This window comes from Gavia stellata, chromosome 18, assembly GCF_030936135.1.
Source record: "Gavia stellata isolate bGavSte3 chromosome 18, bGavSte3.hap2, whole genome shotgun sequence".
NCBI lineage: Eukaryota > Metazoa > Chordata > Aves > Gaviiformes > Gaviidae > Gavia > Gavia stellata.
This window is the reverse complement of record NC_082611.1, coordinates 2,825,456-2,834,856: the sequence shown is the minus strand read 5'-3', so window position 1 is coordinate 2,834,856 and position 9,401 is coordinate 2,825,456.

Below are 9,401 nucleotides of genomic sequence, written 5' to 3'. Positions count from 1 at the left end.
TAAGGAAGCCTGGAAATTAGTTTCTTGGCTTTTTATAGGGGTGGGGACAACTGGTGTCTTCTGGCTCCAGGAGGAACATTGGAAGATGCTACTGTCACCTCCCAGAATACGGGGTTTGACCTCATATTTTCCTTTTTCAGAGTAAAAGAAGAGCCTTTTTCCATTTTTTCCCCTTTTACCCCACTTTTCAAGGTTTCTGGTCATTTAGCTAGGCAGAAAGTATGACAAGAGACCAGATTTGGGAAAATAATCACAATCCAGAAACATCTTGGGTGAAGTCTGAAGCTCTCAGGTGGCATCTCCGCCACCCAGCCCAGCGAAACTCTGCCAATTGTCGGATGACACCCATATGTTTACTGGTACTGCACATCTCCATCCCCATCACTCCTCCGTGCACAGGCTGTCCATTACAACGGTACTGCTCAGTGATTCCTGTCCAGTTTGATTTATAACCCTCTAAAGTCAAGGGAAAGACCTGCCTTTGATTTCAGTGATTTTAGGATAAGATCCTAATTTCACGCTTTGTCCGAGAAGCAGATAAAATGGATTTGAGAAAGGCTTTTTTCCTTGGAAAATTAATCTTCTTTAAACTACTTCAGGACGCAGAATTATTTTTAAAATGTCCCATAATAGAAATAACTGGTATACTTGAAATAAATACATTTTACAGTAATCAAATTCTTCAACCTGGCTTTTTATCCTGTTTGTTGCCCTGTGAACTCCTCCATCATAACCAGCAGCACTTAGAAATACAGAAATAAGTCACTGTCAGCGAGCTCAGAGGAGCTGAAAGATTTGCTGTAATCATACAACCAGTGCTCAGCGTTGCCTGAATATCGCTGTACTTTCCACGTGTTTATCTGATTCAATTACAAGGTGCACTGAGGAACTGAAAATATATTCTAAACACATTTGTGCGAGAATGCCAAAACACGACAGCTCCTGCTGAAATACTCCCCAGTCTGCAGCTCCGATTGTCCCAACTGGGATAGGGGTGGCTGGGATATGTGTGGCTCCGCTGAGGTGGGATGACTCCCACATCTGCCAGGTACCCTTTGGTATTTAAACAGATTTATTTAATAAAAAAAAAATTCTTTATTGAAAAATTAATTTTCCCCTCGTAGATTGCACGATAGGATTCAGAATTGGTGTCCACAAAGTTCCCATTTTGAAAAATTCCCAAGGGAGAAAATGTGACTGACCTGTCAAAGCGGCCAGAATGGCCCCTGGGAAAGAACACACGTTGGGTCTTTTTTTTTTTCTAACTGAATTCGTTTCCATTGCAAAATAGAAGTAATTTTCTAGGGAAACAAAAATAAAATTAAAATCAATACAGCTTGTCAGCCAAGCCAAAATTAGAAAGTTCATTGGTTCCAGTTCACAAAAAACGGAGATTTTCCATCCTCTCTCAGGTTCAGGGTGGAAAACCACTTGAAATCCTAAAAGGTCCTTGGGGAAATAGGAAATCTGCTTTCCGTTCTGCTCTGCTTGAGAGACACTGTGATTGGGGTTTATATGGTGAGAACGACAGTGCAGGGTGAAATAGGCTGTACAGAGCAGGTTTAGCTTTTACCAGAGGTGTGAACACTGAAACGTTGTCATTTTCCCATGGTTTTGACTCATCATGACTTAGAGTTATGGCTTTGGACCATGGGTGTCCCTGTATGTGTCTGCTACTGCCTCGCCACTGCCCCACCACTCTGCCTGCACAGGGGAAAGATTGCCCTCTTCAGTGTAAAGTCCACGTGTTTTTCATGTCTTCTTCCTGAAAATATCGATGAAACTTTTTTTCACTCCACTCATCAGCTTTTGTTTAATTTATTTTTTATTTAATGTATCTATTTTATTGCATCCATTCAGGAAACAGAAGTAATATCATATGATAGGTATACTAATGAACAGCTGGAATTCATTAAGTGAACAGGAATACATTGAGCAAACATGTTTGTGAACAACCCAGAGATTGAAGCATGTTTGCAGAAAAGATCTATTGAACAGTTAGGAACAAACAAATTAGTGAAAATCTAAAACCAGCTCTTGCATCTTAACGATGGAAAGAAAAACTGTAATCCCATCAATAAGCCATTAACCACGATGATGTGCGGTTGTTGGGTCTCAGCTCGTTACCCCTCTGCTGTTCACCTCGCCCTGCAGATGGGCGGTGGATGTTTTACCCGTATGGAGCCAAACGCCTTGGTCACCACCGAGCTCCTTGTGCTGCCCAGCACCTGGGACCCTTTCCCCAAGTCCTGGCATTGCTCTGCAGAGGAGATGAGAAAGCCACCCCATCCCGAAATGCCTTCTTCTGACCCTCCCAGGAGGGAACGCATGCATTTCTTCTTACTATTTTGAAATGAAATGGTTTCTGTCTATGCACCGATATTTATCCCTGGAAACATGCAAGGTCAGGCTGGACAGGGCTCTAAGCAACCTGCTCAACTTGAAGATCAGAATCACAGAATCACTATGGTTGGAAAAGACCTGTAAGATCATCAAGTCCAACCATCAACCAAAAAAAAAAAAAAACCACCACCATGCCCATTAAGCCATGTCCCGCAGTGCCACGTCCACATGTTCCTTGAACACCTCCAGGGAGGGTGACTCCACCACTTCCCTGGGCAGTTTATTCCAGTGTGTCCTGGATGTCCCTGCTCACTGCAAGGGGGTTGGACTAGATGATCTTTAAAGGTCCCTTCCAACCCAACCCTCTGATTCTATGATTCTATGATTCTATCATTTCATGAAGTTTGAAATTCACATAAAGCATTGCATTTGAATCACAACATTTCTTTATGTTTAATTTCTTTCTGCTTCAAAATAAGAAGCAAATGGGGTGGAATTTCCTGCCCGGGGGAATCCAGCTCCTGGCCAAGCCCAAGAGTGTGCAGACAGATACAATGCGATTGTCAGAGGCTTTGACATTCTCACAACGAGAGCTGTATTAATCCCTGAAGATGATTGATTTCAGGAAAAGATTCAAGATATCTGCTGATGTGAATCCATCCGTTGTAACAGAGATTTTTTTCAGTTAATAACATGACCCAAAATGGCACAGGTCTCGACTCAGTATCCTCTGCAACACAGCTATAATAAAATCCCGTCCTGGCATCAGTAAAAGACTGGCTGCACTAACGAGCTAAGGCTCTGTATTCCCTAGGGCAATAGAGAAATTACATTTAATTGCAAAGAATAGAGCATCTCTGCTCATCTCATCGCAGATGAAAATGATTCACTTTGCTCACAACTGCACTGAATACAGAGCAGAGCAGCCCCGGCTGTTACCGTATGACAGAGGCGAGAAATGCTCGCTCATCCCACGGCAGAGGTGTGGGTTACATGCCGTATCTGCACATGAAATAGTTTGCAAAGAGATCAGCGTAAGAAAGGCTGTGAAAGGGATCTTAAATCTCTTTCCAGGAAGCCCAGTGATGCTCAGTGACTGAGACAAAAATTTATGAGCTATGCTTTATAATAACTTCTGGGTTTTATCCTTTTATTAGCGGTTTTCTGAGACGCAGCTCAGAAATGTCCCTGAGACTCTTCAGGACGTACAGCAGTGAATGATACTCAGTTTGCAAAGCCTGGAGGCAACTGGCTCTGCGCTCTAATGGGTCCATCACTACCTGTAACACAGAGGAAGGTGGATTCACCCCAGCCCTGCCAGGGGACCGTGTCACCCCAGGCACATCCCGCGTCCGCACTCTCCATGCTCTCACTTTTTACCCTGAATAAATGCACCCCCCACCCAAGGGAGCCCGCTGCTGGGGGTGCCTCGGCGCCCCACCGCCACGTATGAGCAATAAATCCTCGGTGCGCATTCATCAGTGTTACGTGGGGAGTGCTTCGCGCCGGGAGTATTTATCTGCTGAATTGCAGCGTGCTGGTGTTGTGGAAAGGTAAGAAAATGGAACTGACAGCAGCTCTGCTCTCAGCAAGGCAATGAGGCTGCCTTAATTAGAGCTAATTGTAGCTTTCCATCACATTAAATTGTAATGCAGAATGTTTCAGGTTAGTCTATGGGTGAGTTGCACTGGCTGTCCCCCTCTTTCTCCCCAAAATGTTAGATGACATTTGTTTTTCTGCCTGTGCAATATGCAGAAATGGCTACTCATAGAAAGCAGCATGGACAGGATGCCTCAAGGTCCGAAACAGGGAGCAGCTCATAACGAGCCCGTTGTACGTGGCAAACGGCCCCCGTTAGCGCTGAGCCGGGCTGCAGCATCGCTGGGGCCAGCACGCATGGGAGCCCTGCCAGTGGTGCAGAGAGAGCTTGGGGCAGGTTGGGGAAGGAGAAAGCAGTGTTGCTTTTCCAGGTACTTGCGCAAGTTGGCTGCATCAGCACAGCTCCATCGTCTGCCTCCTAAAAAAGCAGGAGATGAAGTTTTGGGTCCACGTTCATCAGTGGTTTGATGCTGATAGTAGGTGGATCTCATAGAGACAGAGGCTAACCCTGCAAGTCGTGAGCCCTGCTACATGAACTGAGTGGGAGCTGAGGAGATGCAGCACCGTGCAGGATCATCCGCACCCTGCCCCGACGGACAGCCCCCCAGCAGCACCACTCGGGACTGTGAGTCTGGCTCTATTTGGGTTTTCATCCGCAATGAGCACTCAATCCTTGGCATCTCTTTGGGGCTGTTACTCAGCTGGAGGTCTCTGAGATCCTGCCCAGGAAATGAAGGCAGCGCTGGAGTGGGGGAAATGCTGCTTTACAGCCTGGATCTTCTGTATATTCATGGTAAATGTCTGCTTTTCATGGAGAATTTGGACTCTTGTTGAAACACTTCAATGCCAAAAACCTTAAAACCTTTTTTTCCAGCCAGAAACATTGTGCTTTCCCAAGGTTTCTCCTTCTGCGCAGTGCACAAGAGAAAGGATGAATCACTCCCCCTCTCTTCACCAGAAACTTCCCATGAAGAAGCTCAAGACACCCCACTGCCAGACACCCCTAGAGACTTTCTACCCACAGCCCATTTCCAGCGAGTTTTGCCTAACACCCGTATGCCTTATGGTGGGACCTGAATATGCAAAGCCATAGGGGATCGAAGCGCTGCTATTTATAAGACAGTATCTTTTCCAGGCGTGCGGGCAATGTAATTTAAGACCAGACAAACATCTGTCTGTTGGCAATTGCTGTTCGTAGTAGTTGGGCAGATCTGCTCTGGTTCGGTCTGTGCTCCACATTATGCCCCTGGCAGATACCTTCTCCGCTTTGCACTTCTGTATCAGGGCTGGCCGCCCTGAGGCAGGAACCCAGCCTAATGACGAGAGCGTCACTAAGATCAGTCGTAGATTTTGCTTCCTGGCCACGCGAATGGACAGCTTTGTCTTCATCCTATGCATTTGATCCGTGACCAACAGTGAAAGGTCAAAGCAGAGAGAGATGTGATTTTTATTTAACAAAGGAAAAAGTAGGCTCAGCACAGAAGCATCTCGCCGCAATTGCTCATTTGATCCATGGTGGTTGTGCAAGAATAGGGTTTTCAAATGTACGAGCAGTCCATAGGAGGCCTTCGGCTGCAGTAACATTGGTTAGCATTGCCAGCAGCTTTGCTCTTAGGCTACTGCCGAGGAGAAAACAAAATCAACCCCTGACTGTCACACTGACCCCACTCAAACCAGCCTGGAAGTCATTAACCTGAGAGATCCTGAATGGAGATCATTGCCACTCCCAAAAGCATTTCACAGGACTGGATTCCCATCAAAGGCAAATTTCTCAATATCAAGATGTCCAATTAAAATTCTTTGCTTTCCTTCTTATCCATTTTCCAGCTATTAATAGCCTCTCTCAGAGGCCAGTGGGAATGGAAGAGCTCCAGCTCAGTGCCCTTCTCTGCCAAAAACTCAACTGATTTTGTAAGTTGCTTAGAGCAATCTGTAGCAGTTGCCTGTCCTGTGGGAGAGAAATTTCATGGAGGTAAATGCTTCTCAGGCAGCATTGCACCGTGGCACTGGGAGACACCGAAGTCCCATGCCCATCCTGAGCACTGACCCATAGACTTGCATCGAGGCTGTGTTAGCCCCAAAGATTTGACAACTGATGGCACTAATTCAGGTAAATTCGACCTCTGAACTTTTGTACATTGGAGACTTGAAGTGCTGCTTGAGTGAGACTCAAGAAAGGGATGGGGCTTCTGCTCTGCAATGAGTAAGAGTTTCAGATGGCGAACATGTGCATTTTTCACCTTCACTTTGAAATGTTCCTGGTGCTCTGTCACCTCTTACCTCAGACTGCTCTGAAATTGCTGCTACTGTGCCTATTACAGAAGTACAGTGCTGAAATGCATTTGATGATGGATGGGAGCTGTGCTGGCCAAGCTGGGAAGGGCACTGGGAATGCCACTGTCATGGAAGTGATGCATTGCTCACGTTCCTTACAAAGGTGTCTCCATTAGACCTGCTAAAGAGTGACAGAAGTGGCAGCTAGCTCTTGAACCATCGCCGGTCTGCTGACAGCCTCTGAGGCTGCTGTGGGGAGGTGTAGGGCGATGCTGAGATTTATTCCCAGGTCTGCTGCTGTCGTACTGTGCAGACGGAGAGAAATCATTTAACCTTTCTGTGCCTCCCCTCTCCCGTCATAAAACGATTACCCTTATACTGATGATGTAGGAGTGGTCTCGAGTGTCATGATGTGGCCAAGAAAAAGTGCGCTTGGATGCTAAAAATACTCATGGTGTATGTCAATGTCAAGTGCTCCTGCAGATCAATGTTGTGTGCTGCCCTTCCTCCTCTTTCTCTTCAGATGCAAGAAGAAAAGTGATGCTTTTGGCCACGGCTAGCGCTGGGTACAGGGCACCAAGCTGAGGTCCTCAGTCTGGCAGCCAGCATGGAAAAAAGATCCGTGTGGTTGTTGCTGGTGCTGGGTCCGCCTGAGAAGACTGCACCAGCTGAATGGCCAGAGGCCTCTTCCCTTCCAGGTCTTACACTACCGACAATGTTGCATCTGCTTAAAAATGAGACCCAAATCAGTAAGAAAAAAAATGGTCTCCCAAATTAGACCAGACCAGCTGAAGTCACCACTCCCTGCTGCCACGGGCACGTGGACTCCTGTCTGATGCATTCACGGCTTGACGAATGATGTGGCACCGGAGCCGTATGAGTTGTCTGTGTGAGTGCTCATACCTCAGCAGGTGAGAAAGATTAAAAGCATAACCTAAATGCCAGGGAGAGAGATTCAAGTCTGTGTACTTCGCTCAGCATTTGACATGAGCCAATAGCATGCACATCTCATGGTGGTCAAGCAGCCTTGTATCTGAGCACAGCTTGTGCCGGGGACATCTCACGCCCTGCCCAGGCTGTCCAGAGCTTTCTGTGCGCAGCTCTGCCCCTGACTCGCCTGAAGAATTTTGTCTCTGTTTCCTTCAATTACAAGTTCTTAAAAGCAAAGGCTTTCTTCCTGGGGTTTGTGGCAACTCAGGAGTAACACGAGGGCAGCAAAAGTTTTGGCATTGAATCTGTTTATAAAGCATATTCCGTAATTTTTTATCTAATTATCAAACTGCCTCATCTCTGATTCCCTCACACAGATGAGTGATTTTTGCTCCCACTTTTAAACCACAGGTTCTTGCTCTTGGAAAACTCTCTGGCTGGGTATTCTTTAAATGTTAAGAGCAAAAATCTATTACTTCATAAAATAGCCTCAATTTAAGAAACGAAGAATAATTCTCAGAGGAACAGCGGGGACAGGTTTAGTTTATTGATATCTCAGCCAACTCTTCCACATTGCTTCTGCAACTGCCACCAGGGAATCAAAATTCACCGATAGCGTCAGCCCTGTCTGCCACGGCGCAGGAAATAAGTGTGAAGCCTGAGCAGCGATATTGGGGGAGGGTTTAATCGGCGACTACAAGAGGAGCCATGAGCCACCCAAGAGCAGAAACACTGCCCGAGCTCAGCAGCCTGAGCTGCCCGGGGCTCAGCCAGGGAGGCGGAGGGGAGGAGAGGTGGGCTGCGGTGCGTGACCCTCCGGGCAAAGGCGGCCTGAGCTCCTTTGTGCTGGGGAAGGTCTGTGAGGACGACCAGAAATGTCAGCGTATTGATTGCACCGGGGTGACTGACAGATGTCAATGCGCTGCCAGAATCGGTGGGGTTGAGCTGAGCCGGCCAGGCAACGCGTCCTCAGACAAAAGGTCTTGTCTGGACCCATCCCCTGCATTTATCTCCCTGGAGAAAAATTACTGCAATCTATTTTCAGTTTCCTTTTCTGACAGAAAAGTCTTAAGCGAAAGGTGGGTTTCAGACTGACATTTTTATTAGGGGGTGAGCGCGGTAGAGGCTCAAACTTAAAACACGCCGAAACAGTTCCTGGGGATGTAGATGTGGAGACATTTTGCCCACAGGGAGAGAAGGGACCTGCAGCTAAGCATGGGGAGGGAGAGCGTGGTGTCCCACAGCCCAGCGATTCAACCAGCAAATACCATTTTAATGCTGAAAACTAGAGATTTAAAAAAAGAATCTGGGAAGAAAACCACTCTCCATCATTTTTACTCTGTTGTCCTCAGCCCGTCTCACTCTCATGAGTTTTAACTTTTTTAAGATTCTTCTGAGAACATGCATGCATCTCTTTGTGGAAAATAGCAATTATTATGTGCTACGGGGTTCTACCCATCATTACTTCTGTATAAGCAGGCATGGTAAAGCTATTTCATTCAGCCTAGCAAATTAAATGAGCCCAGTTGCTGGAATGCAGAGCAGCGGCGTGATGAATGACATACCAGATGAACCCTACCAAGGGATTAAAGAAAACTTCCAAGTCATTTACAAAAAGGTAGAGCACCATCTATTTGCTCGGCACCATATAATTACGCATAATCTAAAAACTGGAGAGGAAATGAAAGTGAAAAATCAAAACTCTCTTTTGTCCTGGTAACAAAACAACAAAGAGAAATATTTTCCTTCTCAGCTCATTTTGGTTTCTGTACAAATACAGTCAGTGTGATAAACCTATCTGAACACTGAACGCTGGTGCTGGGCCAAGGACTTCTTCCTGGGTTTAGCTATTTTGATTTTGGTCTGTCACCGTATTGGATTTTTAAATATCACGTCTCAAAACTGCACACTTAATTTGCTCATCCAGTTTCCCCAATTGCACATGAACTGTGGATAATGGGGTGATCAGCAAGGGAGCCCACGCAGGCACTAGATCCTGGATGGGACAAGCCGAACTGCCTGATATTGGGCATGCTGTCACCTAATCGTTAGCGACTGCAAAAGCATCCTGTCAGTTAAAGAGAGATGTCCAGCCACTCGTGTATCCCTGTATCAGAGCCTGTCCCAAACAGCTGGGGAATGGGATTTGAGCTTCGTGGGCATGAAATGTTATTAGGTGACTCTGTGTACCTGGTTTAATCTACCTCTTCCCATTTTATGGGAAACAGGTTACCAGCTAGCTAGATGTTCCAGCC